This window comes from Triticum aestivum, chromosome 2B (assembly GCF_018294505.1).
Source record: "Triticum aestivum cultivar Chinese Spring chromosome 2B, IWGSC CS RefSeq v2.1, whole genome shotgun sequence".
NCBI classification, from domain to species: Eukaryota; Viridiplantae; Streptophyta; class Magnoliopsida; order Poales; family Poaceae; genus Triticum; species Triticum aestivum.
In genome coordinates this window covers 365,779,742-365,796,950 of record NC_057798.1, presented here as the reverse complement: position 1 = coordinate 365,796,950, position 17,209 = coordinate 365,779,742, and positions in this window count along the sequence as shown.

Genomic DNA, 17,209 nt, shown 5'->3' with positions numbered 1-17,209 from the left:
CGGGCGCCGACGAGCCCCGACTCCCCTGTTTGAACTTTCAAACCTGACGGGTGGGACCCGCCCGTCAGCCTCTCTTTTGTTTTTTTTAAATCGTTTGCAGAAGGCGTACTCTGGCAAATACGCTTCCTCTCTGAACCATTTTTCTGGATTCTTCTGCAAAGCCCCCTGGAAGTTTTCTGTTTCATTACAGATGGGTCCTTGGACCAAAACTCTTATAACTTTTGATCATAAAAGTATTTTTGATTAATTCTTTTTCTGTTCTCTTTAGATTTTTGTCTAGTTTTTTATCATATTTATTTGAAAAATATTTGGAACACTTTTCTGTACACTCACGGTATTTACGTTGCGTACGTATTTTTCTTATACCGTAGATACCGGAGGAGGTGACGGAGCTGCAAACTTCGCTCAGTTAGACTCCGACTACTCCGAACCAGGCAAGCATGTTTGAACTCTTGATATGATGAGTGTTGTTGCATGTTTGCATTTTAGTATAGTCATGGCATGTTTATGAACATCACTTTGCATGATATATCTCATGCACATAATCGGAAAGTAGGTTTCGGAAAGCATTATGTTGTTGGATACATATTTGCAAAGCCATGTGTTGGTATGAGGATGGGTAAGATGGCAGTGTTGTGACATGCCAGTCTTATGCCAGATTATTTAACTTTCGTGTCGTCATGACACAATTCACATTCCCATTCATTCCATCCTATACTGTCACATGTTTTCCGAAAGGAATATGGCATAGTAAGTTGCAAATCGTTTTCCTGGTACACACCAAGTGGAGAGGCCGGGATGAGGGTTCCATGGCCCTAGATTAAAGCCCGTCATCCGGTTAGGGGGCATGGGTGTTTCCGGTTGGGACCGAGAGGGGGCACCCCTTAGAGCGCGCGTATAGAAATTTGATCCCATGCTATTCGAGGTTGTGGCCTCCCCGTCTCAAAGTTTTTCTTGGACGTTGTCCAGGGTGATTCCTGGCAACGTGAGGTGAAATGGGTGTGTACTAGTTATATGTGTTTCTACTGAAATACCGTAAACAGAACTAGTCCTTCGTGACTACGGAAATCCGTTGGCTCTGTTCAGTTCTTCCAAACTCTGCAGAGTCTCAATCTTTCAATTATCTTGTACTTTGTTCAAGTACTATAATTATCTTATCTTGTCAGGTATCAGCCTCAGTGACAAAAACTCCGGTGGGATTTATGTGTAATAAATCCGAATAAAAGATTATTCTTGTGGATGGACTAATCTCGTTATTTACATTTATCACAAAGCCCTGTCTGTGATGTCGCTCAGACGTCCGACGGTGGCATACCTGTTATTTGCTTTTGTTAAAGCCCTGTCTGAGATGTCGCTCAAACGTCCGACGGTGGTATTTCTTTTAAAGCCTTGTCTGTGATGTCGCTCAGACGTCCGATGGTGGTATTTCTTTTAAAGCCCTGTCTATGATGTCGCTCAGACGTCCGACAGTGGTATTTCTCTTAAAGCCCTGTCTGTGATGTCGCTCAGACGTCCGACTGTGGTATTTCTTTTAAAGCCCTGTCTGTGATGTCGCTCGGACGTCCGACTGTGGTATTTCTTTTAAAGCCCTTTATGTGATGTCGCCCAGACGTCCGACTGTGGCATTTCTTTTAAAGCCTTGTCTGTGATGTCGCTCAAACGTCCGACTGGTATTTCTTTTAAAGCCCTTTATGTGATGTCGCCCAGACGTCCGACTGTGGCATTTCTTTTAAAGCCTTGTCTGTGATGTCGCTCAGACGTCTGACTGTGGTATTTCTTTTAAAGCCCTTTATGTGGTGTCGCTAAGACGCCTGACTGCGGCATGCATTTTTATTTATTTACCTTTCGAGGCGTCGCTCCAGACACCCGATCGGTTTTCAGTTATTAAATTTTGATACATCAAGTTCTGCAATATTACCGTTGTTATTTGAGTATCATACTTTGTTCATGACGCATTCATGCATTCATTGATTATATCTTTTGTCCGAACTGTCTTGCGAGTACTTTCAAGTACTCACCTGGCTTGTTGATTTGGCCAGATGATCTCATGGATGAAGAGTTTGATAGCGAGTCCGACGCCTAGAGGAGTCCCAGTCAGTCCCGTGCGATCCTGTCTTGGTCATTGTATTATCCGCTTCCGCAACCCCGAATAAATTCATCGAGCCTCACCTCGACGCTCGATGTACTGCCAGTAGAAGTCAAGTTATCCACCACCACTTTTCCCTCGAGCTAGTAGCATGCCACCCCACCCCTGTGTCAAAACCGCCCATATGTAATATATTGGCGAGTCTGTAATAAATTGTTGAGCAACCTCAGCTCAACCCTGTAATATATTTGATGCTACTGGTTCTCTGTTTATCAAGCTTTGTCTACCAAAAAGGATGACTTTTCCTATATTGGGATTCAAAGATTGGTTTTCTCAATAAACATTTTTATTGAAAAACCGGTCGTGACACAGGCCATCCCTCTACTCACCCACACGCCCTGTTATTCTGCGGCGACGGCAGCCTCACACCGCAGCGAACCAGTGAACCCTCGTACTCCTCTACACGTGGGCATCCACTGCCGCGTCTTCCCCGGCTCCGCGTCGTCCCCTTCCTAGGCCTCGCCGTCGTCCATCGCCCTGGTGCTCTCGGCGCAGCGTGGTCAACATGGTCAAGGAACGGCTTCCATCGGACGTGGACTGTACGTGGAGAGGCTAACAGCTGGGTCCATGGCCGCAGCAAGGAAGTGCCTCCTTATTACGCGCAAAATAATTATTCCTCCACCTGACAGCGGGGACCCACCGGACGGGCCACCATATTTCGCAAAAAAAACGTTTCCCCCCTGACTGTTGGGACCCACCAGCTACATCTTTGCACGCAAGGAAGTGCATCCGGGCAAAAAAAACGATTCGCCCCCCTGACTGCCGGGACCCACCAGCTACATCTTCGTATGCAAGGAAGTGCATCCGGGCAAAAAAAACGATTCGCCCCCTGACTGCTGGGACCCACCAGCTACATCTTTGCACGCAAGGAAGTGCCTGGCAGTCGGGACCCACCTGGTCGAAGCGTATGTAGCTTTGTCATTCTGGTCGCAAACGTGTACGTACATATATACTGGTGGATGTAGAGGCGTGCACGTGTCGTAGTAGAGGCGCGCACGTAGCATGTACACGTACGTATAGTGGCGAGGGTGCAAGAAAGAAAATACGGCCACGTACGTACATACGGGCAGGGTCTCTAATGCCTATCGTGCATACGTACATGGCTGGGTCGGAACGGAGAAACATCGTCGTCGTCGTGTTCATGGGGAGCCAACCGGCTGGAATGGAACGGAATGCATGGTCGTGTTCATCGGAAGGGCTTGGACGGAACAGGCGATGGAAACGAGGCCTGGCGTACCGCACGATGGAGGAAACGGCCTTGTGTTCGATCGGCCACATTCGAAACGGGGTCCTGTTGATCGGGAGGGGCCTGGCGTACCGCAAAACGGAGGAAACGGACCTACTACGGTCGAAACAGGGGTCCTGTTGATCGGCAGGGGTGTGGCGTACCGCAAACGGAGGAAACGGACCTCCTACGGTGGAAACAGGGTCCTGTTCATCGGGAGGGGTGTGGCGTAACGCAAAACGGACAAAACGGACTTGTGTTGGAGCGCTACCGTCGAAACGGGGGCGAGGGCTGTGGCGTACCGCAAAACTGGACTCCACGGGATACTGTTCATCTCCACCGTCGACCTCCTCCAGCCTCCACGGGCTACCGTCGACCTCCTCCAGCCTCCACGGGCTCCTGTTCATCCAGCCTCCACCGCGCGCTACTCCACCGGCTACTGTTCAACCACCCCTCCACGGGCACTGATAACCCACAAGTATAGGGGATCGCAACAATTTTCGATAAGTAAGAGTGTCGAACCCAACGAGGAGCTAAAGGTAGAACAAATATTCCCTCAAGTTCTATCGACCACCGATACAACTCTACGCACGCCTGACGTTCGCTTTACCTAGAACAAGTATGAAACTAGAAGTACTTTGTAGGTGTTTTTGGATAGGTTTGCAAGAAAGTAAAGAGCACGTAAATAAAGACTAGGGGTTGTTTAGATAAAGACACAACTAAACTAGTAAAAGTAAAAAGCTTGTTGTCACGAGAAAATTATTTGTCCCTAGGCAATTGATAACTAGACCGGTAATCATTATTGCAATTTTATTTGAGGGAGAAGCATAAGCTAACATACTTTCTCTACTTGGATCATATGCACTTATGATTGGAACTCTAGCAAGCATCCGCAACTACTAAAGATTCATTAAGGTAAAACCCAACCATAGCATTAAAGTATCAAGTCCCCTTTATCCCATACGCAACAATCCCTCTTACTCGGGTTTGTGTTTCAGTCACTCACCAACCCACTATAAGCGAATCATGAACGTATTGCAACACCCTACAGCAGGAATCCCTCACGCTTGCGCGACACGGAGGGCACCATAGGACAACACCAATAATAAACATACAACTCAAAGCAATCACGATCATCAAATAGCCATTAGGACAAAACAGATCTACTCAAACATCATAAGATAGCCATACATCATTGGAAAATAATATATAGCGTTGAGCACCATGTTTAAGTAGAGATTACAGCGGGTAAGAGAGAGGTTACACCGCTGCATAGAGGGAGGAAGAGTTGGTGGAGATGTTGGTGAAGATGGCGGCGGTGTTGGTGAAGATCGCGGTGATGATGATGGCCCCCGGCGGCGTTCCGGTGCCACTGGAAGCAAGGGGGAGAGAGCCCCCCTTCTTCTTCTTCTTCTTCTTCCTTGACCTTCTCCCTAGATGGGAGAAGGGTTTCCCCTCTGGTCCTTGGCTCCCATGGCTTGGGAGGGGCGAGAGCCCCTCCGAGATTGGATCTATCTCTCTGTTTCTGCGTTCTCTGCGTTGGCAGATTCTACCCCTTCACCGTTTCCTTTATATCCGGAGATCCGTAACTCCGGTTGGGGTGAATCTTTCGCCCAGATCTTTCTCATAAAATTAGCTTTCTTGCGCCAGAAGGAGAGTGTCAACCGCCTTCCCCTTACCTCGTGCCCACCTCGGATACCGTTTCGCGTTGATTTTACTTCCCAAAAATCATAAATATTCCAAAAAAAATCTCCGTCTGTTTTTTTCCGTTTGGAATCCGTTTGATATTGGGTTTCTGCGAAACAAAAAACATGCAACAGATAGGAACTAGCACTGGGCACTGGATCAATATGTTAGTCCCAAAAATAATATAAAAAGTTGCCAAAAAGTATATGAAAGTGAATAATATTGGCATGGAACAATCAAAAATTATAGATATGACGGAGACGTATCAGGCACCCCTCCACCGTCTACTGTTCATCCAGCCCTCCACACCACGCGGTCCTGTTCAACCACCCCTCCACGGCCACCCCTCCACCGTCTACTGTTCATCCAGCCCTCCACACCACGGGGTCCTGTTCAACCACCCCTCCACGGCCACCCCTCCACCGTCTACTGTTCATCCAGCCCTCCACACCACTGGTTCCTGTTCATCCAGAGGCAACGCCACCACTCACTGTTCATCCAACCCCCCCCCCCTCCCCCCCGCGCAATGCTCACTGTTCATCCAATCGATCGGCTTCAGTTAGCAGCAGTAGCGAAGGAATTGCTCCATCGGGTTCAGTTAACAGCCATCAATCGATCCCTCGGGTTCAGTAACGCGTAGCCTGCAGTGCAATCGCTCGGGTTCAGTTAGAGCCCAACGCCTCGCTCGGCTTCATTTAGAGCCAACGCCTCGCACACACGCGCGTACGTACGACAGAAACGTGCATCGCTCTCCCACCGTAACCGGCAACTCCCCAAAATTTTCCTCCCCCTCGCTTCTACCATGGTTTTTCCGTCATGGACGGCCCAAAGAATGTCATGCAGCTGCGTCTCCAGCCCTCCCAGGACGAAAAGCCCATTTTTTGTCATGATTTTTTGTCATAGAAGTAGGAGCCCACCACATCTATGATGATACCGGGTATTGTCACAATTATTGTCATAGAAGTGTCATATGTATGACAGAAAAAAATTCGTTTGGCCCAAAATGTCACGGATGTGTCTTTTTTTTGTAGTGCGAGTTTGTGTAATCGGTCAAACCGAGTTAAGGTTTTACCCTAACACTAGAACATCAGTCTCACCGAGTTGACCTTATCAGTCCCACCGAAAACTCTAACATTCACATTTTGAACTGAATCGATCTGACTGAGTTTCACTATTCAGTCTCACCGAGTTTGGGAATTTGTGTGTAACGGCTAGATTTTGTGTGGAGGCTATATATACCCCTCCACCCATTCTCCATTCGTGAGCAGAGCTATCAGAGCGTGCCTACACTTCCACTACTCATTTCCTGAGAGAGAACCACCTGCTCATGTGTTGAGACCAAGACATTCCAATCCAACCACAAGAATCTTGACCTCTAGCCTTCCCCAAGTTGCTTTCCACTCAAATCATCTTTCCACCATATCCAGATTTTTGAGAAAGAGTTGAGTGTTGGGGAGACTATCATTTGAAACACAAGAGCAAGGAGTTCATCATCAACACACCATCTATTACCTTTTGGAGAGTGGTGTCTCCTAGATTGGTTAGATGTCACTTGGGAGCCTCCGTCAAGATTGTGGAGTTGAACCAAGGAGTTTGTAAGGGCAAGGAGATCGCCTACTTCGTGAACATCTACCCAAGTGAGGCAAGTCCTTTGTGGGCGATGGCCATGGTGGGCTAGACAAGGTTGCTTCTTCGTGGACCCTTCATGGGTGGATCCCCCCGTGGACTCGCGCAGCCATTACCCTTCATGGGTTGAAGTCTCCACCAACGTGGATGTACGATAGCACTACCTAGCGGAACCATGCCAAAAATCTCCGTGTCTCCAATTGCGTTTGCACACTCCAATCCCATTCCTTTACTTTCTTGCAAGTTGCATGCTTTACTTTCCGCTGCTCATATACTCTTGACATGCTTGCTTGAATTGTATTGTCAATGTTTGAAATTGTGCTAATTTCCAACCTCAACTTGAAAAACTTAAAAACTGCTACCTTTACTTGTTGAGGGTCTAATCACCCCCCTCTATACACCTCTTCTCGATCCTTTCAATGGGTATCAGAGCTTTGGTCTCCATTGTTTTGGTCTAATCACCATTGGAGGAAGATGGATTAGTCTAAGTTGGGGAGTCTTAGACATAGAGTGACTATACTTGATGGAGAGTTAGTTCATGAATGGAAAAATGAGATGCTTGAGATTTTCAATGAATATCACTTGAACAAGTACATTACTAGCCCTTGTGTGACCCTTGTTGACCCTTTGCATCCTACCCCCGATGAGTCTATTGACATGATTCGCAATCTTAGAACTGTCAATCTTATTACTAAAGGTATGCCTAGAGATTTGATTGCTCGCTTGCCAACTCTTGAATGTGCTTATACTATATGGAGATTTCTTGAGGAACAATTTCTGGACTATTCCTTGAAAAACTTAGATGAGATTCTTCACAAGTCTATTGCTTTGAATACGATGAATCCCAATGATCCTAAGTTTGGTGATTGTTTATTTGAGCTTTGTGACCTTATGTGTGCCAAAGGATATGTTGGAATCATTAGCAATATCATTTCCGAAGTCATTAGAATTCATAGAGATGAACATTGTCAAAATCATATATCTAATGAATCACTCTCTTTAGGAAATGATCGATCACAAGATGATGTTGAACATGGATACTATGATGAGGATGATGATAGTGACTTTGATCTTGATGAGTCTATGAGACACTTTGGTCTTATGGCAAATCTTCACGGCTACATGGTTGGAGGAAAGAAATGGGTTCTTGATAGTGGATGTACCGATCACATGACCGGAGACAAGGATATGTTTCGTGAGCTTGCTAAAAACAATGACCCTCGAAAGTATGTCACTTTTGGTGATAACTCAAAGGGTAAGGTGGTTAGCCTTGGTAAGGTGGCCATCTCACATGATAGCTCCATACAAAATGTTATGCTCATTGAATCTCTTGGCTATAATTTACTTTCTGTATCTAGACTTGCTGACTTTAGATTCAATGTCCTATTTACCGAAGTAGATTGCCAAGTGTTTCGTAGAGATAATCATAAAATGGTCTTTACCGGTATACGTAGAGGTGATTTCACTAAAAAGGCTCAACCTAGAACTTGCTTAATTGCTAAATCTTCTAAAGATTAGTTGTGGAATAGAAGGTTAGGTCATGTGGGCATGCGAACCTTGATAAGCTTATTAAAGGTGATTATATCCTCAGAGTAAAAGACGTTATATTAGACAAGGATAGATTGTGAAGTGCTTGTCAAGCAAGAAAACAAGTTGGAGGAAGCCACCCCGTGAAGAACATCATGACCATGAGGAGACCGCTTGAGCTACTTCATATGGATCTTTTCGGTCCAAATGCCTATAAAAGTCTCGGTGGAAACTCATTTGCTTTGGTCATAGTCGATGATTTTTCAAGATTTACGTGGGTGTTCTTTCTTGATGATAAGTCACAGGTCCAAAAGATCTTCAAGAATTTCTCTAGGAAGACCCAAAATCAATTTGAAGTGAAGATCAAGAAGGTTTGCAGCGACAACAAAATGGAGCTAATGTGGACACCTTTCTTGTCGAAGAAGGGATTTCACATGAGTTCTCGGCTACGTACACGCCTTAACAAAATGGAGTTGTTGAGATGAAGAACCGGACGCTCATCAAAATGGCAAGAACGATTCTTGATGAGTACAAGACGCCAAAACACTTTTGGGCGGAAGTGGTTGAGACAGCTTGCCATGCAACGAATTGTCTATATCTTCACAAGCTACTCGGCAAGACGACATACGAGCTTCTCACCGCTAACAAACCCCAAGTTGGATACTTTCGGGTATTCGGCTCAAAGTGCTACATTCTTGATAAGCATCGTCATTCGAAATTTGCTCCTAAAACGCATGAAGGTTTCCTACTCGGTTATGGCTCAAACTCTCACACTTACCGTATCTACAACAATTTCACCCGAAAGGTTGAAGAGACGGTAGATGTGAAGTTTGATGAATCTAACGGCTCGCAAGTAGAGCGATTGCCAATTGATGTAGGTGACGAAGATCCTTCGGAAGCAATCCAAGACTTGTCTATTGGCAGGATTCATCCACCGGAGGTGAAGGAGAGTACCTCGTCTGTCCAAGTGGAAGCTTCTACCTCACGACAAGGTGAACCACGAGTCGACTCGAAGGCATCCACGAGTGGGACACACCAAGATGAAGAAAACGAGGAAGTACACCAAGATGAACCTCATCAACCTCCTTCTCCACCTCCACAAGAGAACAACAACGCCAACAACGAAGAAGGCCAAGAGGAAGAACAAGATGATGAAGAAGATATTCCACTCCGACCCGAACAAAAGCTCTCACGAGTTCAAGCAAGAGTCTGAAGAGACCATCCCGTCGAACAAATCTTTGATGATATTCAAACCGGGAGAATTACTCGCTCTAAAACTTGTTTGGCTAATTTTTGTGAACACTACTCATTCATTTCTAGCATTGAACCTATGAAGGTTGAAGAAGCATTGGAATATATGGATTGGATAAATGTCATGCAAGAAGAGCTACACAACTTTGAGAGGAATCAAGTGTGGACGTTGGTTGAAAAGCCCGATGAGAAGCACAATGTCATTGGAACCAAATGGGTGTTTCGAAACAAGCAAGATGAAGATGGACAAGTTGTACACAACAAGGCTCGCCTCATTGCTCAAGGCTACACTCAAGTTGAAGGTATGGACTATGGTGAGACATATGCCCGCATTGCTAGACTTGAGTCCATTCACATCTTACTTGCCTATGCCAATCATCATGACATCAAATTATATCAAATCAACATCAAAAGTGTTTTTCTTAATGGTGAAAATGAGGAGAAATTTTATGTTAAACAAACTCCCGGCTTTTTTAATCCTAAGAGACCCGACCATGTTTACAAACTTCACAAAGCTCTTTATGGTCTTAAACAAGCTCCTAGAGCATGGTATAAATGCTTGACTAAGTTCATTATTGAAAAAGGCTTTGAAATTTGTAAAATTGATTCTACACTCTTTACTAAAAGGGTTAATGGTGAATTATTTTTGTGCCAAATTTATGTGGATGATATCATATTTGGTTCGACTAACCCTCATTTTAGTGAAAAGTTTGGAAAGCTAATGTTGGAGAAGTTTGAGATGTCTATGATGAGCGAACTCAAGTTCTTTCTTGGTATGCAAACCAAGCAAACTAAAGATGGTACCTTTGTTTCCCAAACGAAGTACACCAGGGACTTATTCAAGAAGTTCAACATGCAAGAATGCAAAGGTATGAATACACCCATGCCTACTAGTGGACATCTTGACTTGACTAAGGATGGCGAACCGGTTGACCAAAAGGTTTACCGCTCTATGATTGATTCATTGTTATATCTATGTGCCTCCCGTCCCGATATTATGCTCCCGATATTATGCTAAGTGTGTGCATGTGTGCATGATATCAAGCGGCCCCCCAAAGAATGTCATCTTAAGGCTGTGAAAAGGATAGTAAGATACTTAATTCATACACCAAATTTTGGCATTTGGTATCCTAAGAGGTCTTTTTTTGATCTTGTTGGCTACTACGATTCAGACTATGCCAGGGACAAGGTTGATAGAAAGTCCACTTCAGGTACTTGTCAATTTCTTGGTAGATCTCTTGTGTCTTGGTCCTCCAAGAAACAAAACTCGGTATCCTTATCCACCGCCGAAGTGGAATACAATACCGTCGGTTCATGTTGTGCTCTTTTACTTTGGATGACCCAAACTCTTAAATATTATGGGATATATGTGAAACATGTTCCATTGCTTTGTGACAATGAGAGTGCTATTAAGATTGCTCACAATCTCGTGCAACATTCTCAAACTAAGCATATTGAAGTTCGTCATCATTTCATTCAAGATTATGTTGCTAAAGGGGATATTGATCTTAAACATGTTTGTACCGATAAGCAATTGGCGGATATATTCACCAAACCGCTTGATGAGAAAGTGTTTTGTCGTTTGAGAGGTGAATTGAACATCATTGATGCCTCAAACTTGGAGTGGTAACTCCATTTGGATGCATGCAAGGCATGATCCTTTCTATGGCTAATCCTTGATACTTCTCTTATGATGATGATCATATGTCTTGGATATTCTTGTACTCTTGCATGTCATCTAACCCTTGTAGGTACTTGGATAAACCCAACTCTTTGAGATTGCAACTCAATCACATTCTAAGCAATCTCTACATATCCAAGTCTCTACAATATGGTGGTTGAAGACAAGGAAGCACGAATCCATTCAATATATCCTTTGACAATTTCTTTATATATTAAATTTCATGATTGTCATTTTGGATGCACAAGTGCTCTTCCTTACAACACTAACCCATGTAGGTATATGAACTCAAATTACAGGTGGTGCTCCCAACTCTTGATGAGCTACATCAACCTTGAGCATCTCACACAAGTGCAACTACATGATCAAGATCACCACCACCAAGGTATATCATTCCATCTTAGAGAAGCTTTACTCCAACTCATGGATCAAAGCAGCTCAACAAGATGTGAATACATCAAAATGCTTAAACAAAAAATGGCAACCCATTTTCAGCTTAAACAATGAGTATGACCTATGATCAAGCGTCTTCACTTGACTCCTAAGTCAATATACTCTAACATAGGTGACTTTGTCGCCGACCAATTCTAGATGAAGTTCTCTTGTGTTTGTCTGTGTTCTTGCATTTGTATCTTGCATGCTTGTTCCCCTTTCAAAAAAACTTCATCTAGATTTCTTTTCTTTTCCTTCCTCTGTTATGTTCTGCATTCCTTGCATCCAATTCATTGCAAATCCTTCAGTTAATTCCTTGTAAATCCTTGTGAGATCTTAATTGCCTAAGTGAGCTGAGATGACAATTGTTTTCTCTCTGTGTTTAACTCGGCCTCACCAGTTTGTTTCTTTCGGCTAAACGAAACCACCTTGGTGCCACCAAAGTTAACAACTTGGTGTTAGCGATTTCAATGTTGAGAGAACACTGCCATTTGCATCCTGCATATTTGCTCCAGCTACACTAAGTGATTCTTGTCCTCTACCAGCATCCTATATTACATGTTTCTTTGTAATATTACTCAAGGACCAAACCTACTTGACTCATGCTCCAGAAGGTCCCTTCTTGAAAATTGATGTCAAAGGGGGAGACAAAGCACATCAAAGCTTATCACATAAGAGAAAATGCACACCTAAAGCTTCAAGAGGAGAGATGTCTTATCTTCAAGAGGGGAAAGACATGTTAGTATGTGTTATGATTATTTTGCTCTGATTTTCTTGTTTGCTCTGATTTTCTATTACCCTATCTTCTCCCATTATCCAATATCAGATTCAGGGGGAGAAAGACACCTAAGGGAAGAAAATCTTTCGAATTCATTGCATATCTTTACTCTTCGGGGACATGTCTATATCCAAATAGAGTACCTAGTACTCACTCTCTACATGTTATCCCAATCTTGGTACTCTTGTGATTTCCTACTCTTGCTTTGTCTAGTGGGTGTTCGTGTGTTATCTAACCTCGTTTACTCAGCTTCATCTCTTCCAAAGCTAGTTCAAGATCACAAGGTAAGTATATGCATCACACTCATGTGCATGAAGATCTCTTGCTGAGGTATATATTGTTTGCAAGAAGGACTCATGAACATGAAGGTATCTTTCCAGCATCTACACCATTTTCTCTGATGCATATAGCCAGGATACATGTAACTCATTGCTTGCTCTGTCATGTTTATGCTTTCACATACTCTTATTATCTATCTTCACATGATTGCATACATGTAGGGGGAGCTAATGCATGTTGCATGTCCTTCCAAAGTTTTACTTGCCATTTCCTTATATCCTTATCTAAATCTTTGATGTATGTTGTCATCAATTACCAAAAGGGGGGAGACTGAAAGCACAAGTGCTCCCTACATGATTTTGGTAATTAATGTCAACATATCTCTTGTTGGACTAAAATTTTCATCTAGTATATTTCAGATAATTTCAACATTGGAGTGGCATGGACAAGAGGATGTGGAACCCCTTCTAGGTGCTAAGGACAAACATTGGCAAAAGCTCAAGACTCTACATTTTCATTTTAGTGATCCAAGATCACATTGAGTCCATAGGAAAAGCCAATACTATTAAAAGGGGATGAGGTGTTGCTTAATGGCTTGGTAGCTCAAAGTGCTTAGTGATATGCTCCAAAGCCCTCAACCACTTTCTCATTTCCACATATGTCCTAAACCTAAAGTCAAACTCGGCCCCACCGATTTGATCTATCCGGCGCCACCGAGTTCATTTGACATAGCCACTTCTAGAAACCCTAATCAGTTCGGTCTCACCGCTGGGATCTCGCTCTCATTGAGATGGGCTTGCAAACTCTCTGACGCCTGTTGCAACAATTTCGGTCCAACCGCGATATGCAATCGGTCCCATCGAGTTTGCTTGACCAACACTCTATTTGCTTATTACCTAAATCGGTATCACCGATTTTGCGTAATCGGTCAAACCGAGTTGAGGTTTTACCCTAACCCTAGCACATCAGTATCACCGAGTTGACCTTGTCGGTCCCACCGAAAACTCTAACGTTCACATTTTGAACTGAATCGATCTGACCGAGTTTCACTATTCGGTCTCACCGAGTTTGGGAATTTGTGTGTAACAGCTAGATTTTGTGTGGAAGCTATATATACCCCTCCACCCATTCTGCATTCGTGAGCAGAGCTATCAGAACATGCCTACACTTCCACTACTCATTTTCTGAGAGAGAACCACCTACTCATGTGTTGAGACCAAGACATTCCAATCCGACCACAAGAATCTTGATCTCTAGCCTTCCCCAAGTTGCTTTCCACTCAAATCATCTTTCCACTATATCCAAATCTGTGCGAAAGAGTTGAGTGTTGGGGAGACTATCATTTGAAGCACAAGAGCAAGGAGTTCATCATCAACACACTTTTCTCACTTGGGACAATGCTCTAATAATGAAGATCATCACAATTTTATTGATTTACAACTCAAGAATTACAACTCAATACTTAGGACAAAATATGACTCTATGTGAATGCCTCCGGCGGTGTACCGGGATATGCAATGAATCAAGAGCGACATGTATGAAAGAATTATAAAGGTGGCTTTGCCACAAATACGATGTCAACTACATGATCATGCAAAGCAATGTGGCAGTGATGGAGCGTGTCATAATAAACGGAACGGTGGAAAGTTGCATGGCAATATATCTCGGAATGGCTATGGAAATGCCATAATAGGTAGGTATGGTGGCTGTTTTGAGGAAGGTAAATGGTGGTTGTATGATACCGGCGAAAGTTGCGCGGCACAAGAGAGGCTAGCAATGGTGGAAGGGTGAGAGTGTGTATAATCCATGGACTCACATTAGTCATAAAGAACTCATATACTCATTGTAAAAGTTTATTAGCCCTGGAAGCAAAGTACTACTACGCATGCTCCTAGGGGAAGGGTTGGTAGGAGTTAACCATCGCGCGATCCCGACCTCCACACATAAGGAAGGCAATCAAAAGAACACCTCATGCAACAAATCATAAGGAAGGCATGCTACGGGACTTGCCAACTTTAACACAAGTATTTCTCAATTTCATAATTACCGAACTAGCATGACTCTAACATTACAACCTTTATATCTCAAAACAACTATCAAGTATCAAATTTATCATAGTATTCAATGCACTTTCTTTGATAGTTTTTATTATACCCAACTTGGATGCCCATCATATTAGGACTAATTTTATAACCCAAGCAAATTACCATGCTGTTCTAAAAGACTCTCAAAATAATATAAGTGAAGCATGAGAGATCAATAATTTCTTCAAAATATAACCACCACCGTGCTCTAAAAAGATATAAGTGAAGCACTAGAGCAAATGAAAAACTACTCCAAAAGATATAAGTGAAGATCAATGAGTAGTCAAATCATTGTGCAACTACGTGAAGACTCTCTAACATTTAAGAATTTCAGATCTTGGTATTTTATTCAAACAGCAAGCAAAACAAACAAAATAAAATGACGCTCCAAGCAAAACACATATCATGTGGTGAATAAAAATATAGCTGCAAGTAAAGTTACCGATGAACGAAGACGAAAGAGGGGATGCCATCCGGGGCATCCCCAAGCTTAGGCTCTTGGTTGTCCTTGAATATTACCTTGGGGTGCCTTGGGCATCCCCAAGCTTAGGCTCTTGCCACTCCTTATTCCATAGTTCATCAAATCTTTACCCAAAACTTGAAAACTTCGAACACAAAACTCAACAGAAAACTCGTAAGCTCCATTAGTATAAGAAAATAAACCACCACTTAGGTACTATTGTGAACTCATTCTAAATTCATATTGGTGTAATATCTACTATATTCCAACTTCTCTATGGTTCATACCCTCCGATAATACTCATATATTCATCAAAATAAGCAAACAACACATAGAAAACAGAATCTGTCAAAAACAGAACTGTCTGTAGTAATCTGTAACTCTCGAATACTTATGTAGCTCAAACAATTCTACCAAATTAGGAACATCTGAGGAATTTGTGTACCAATACAGATAAAACAATTTAGATCAAAATCATGTTTATGTGAATTATCAAAACTAATTTACTGGGTGTAAAAGTTTCTGATTTTTACAGCAAGATTGCAAAGACTTCACCCAAGCCTTCCCAAAGGTTCTACTTGGCACAAACACTAATTAAAACATAGAACCACATCTAACCAGAGGCTAGATGAATTATTTATTACTAAACAGGAGCAAACAAGGACAAAAGAAAAATTGGGTTACCTCCCAACAAGCGCTATCGTTTAACGCCCCTAGCTAGGCATGATGATTTCAATGATGCTCGCATAAAAGATAAGAATTGAAACATAAAGAGAGCATCATGAAAAATATGACTAGCACATTTAAGCCTAACCCATTTCCTATGCATAGGGATTTTGTGAGCAAACAACTTATGGGAACAATAATCAACTAGCATAGGAAGGCAAAACAAGCATAACTTCAAAATTTTCAACACATAGATAGGAAACTTGATATTATTGCAATATGTAGAAGCATATGATCCTCTCTCATAATAATTTCCAGTAGCATCATGAATGAATTCAACCATATAACCAGCACCTAAAGCATTCTTTTCATGATCTACTTGCATAGAAATTTTACTACTCTCCACATAAGCAAATTTATTCTCATCAATAATAGTGGGAGCAAACTCAACAAAATAAATATCATGTGAAGCATAATCCAATGGAAAATTAAAATCATGATGAAAAGTTTCATGGTTATCTTTATTCTTTATAGCATACATGTCATCACAATAATCATCATAAATAGGAGGCATGCTTTTATCATAATATATTTTCCCATCAAAACTTGGGGGACAAAAAAATCATCTTCATCAAACATAGCATCCCCAAGCTTGTGGCTTTGCATATCATTAGCATCATGGATATTCATAGAATTCATACTAACAACATTGCAATCATGCTCGTCATACAAAGATTTAGTGCCAAACATTCTAATGCATTCTTCTTCTAGCACTTGAGCACAATTTTCCTTTCCATCATTTTCACGAAAGATATTAAAAAGATGAAGCATCTGAGGCAACCTCAATTCCATTTTTTGTAGTTTTATTTTACAGACTAAACTAGTGATAAAACAAGAAACTAAAAGATTCGATTGCAAGATCTAAAGATATACCTTCAAGCACTCACCTCCACGGCAACGACGCCTGAAAAGAGCTTGATGTCTACTACGCAACCTTCTCCTTGTAGACGTTGTTGGGCCTCTAAGTGCAGAGGTTTGTAGGACAGTAGCAAATTTCCCTCAAGTGGATGACCTGAGGTTTATTAATCTGTGGGAGGTGTAGGATGAAGATGGTCTCTCTCAAACTACCCTACAACCAAATAACAAAGAGTCTCTTGTTTCCCAAACACACCCAATACAATGGAAAATTGTATAGGTGCACTAGTTTGGTGAAGAGATGGTGATACAAGTGCAATATGGATGGTAGATATAGGTTTTTGTAATCTGAAAATATAAAAACAGCAAGGTAACTAATGATAAAAGTGAGCACAAACGGTATTGCAATCTTTGAAACAAGGCCTAGGGTTTGTACTTTCACTAGTGCAAGTT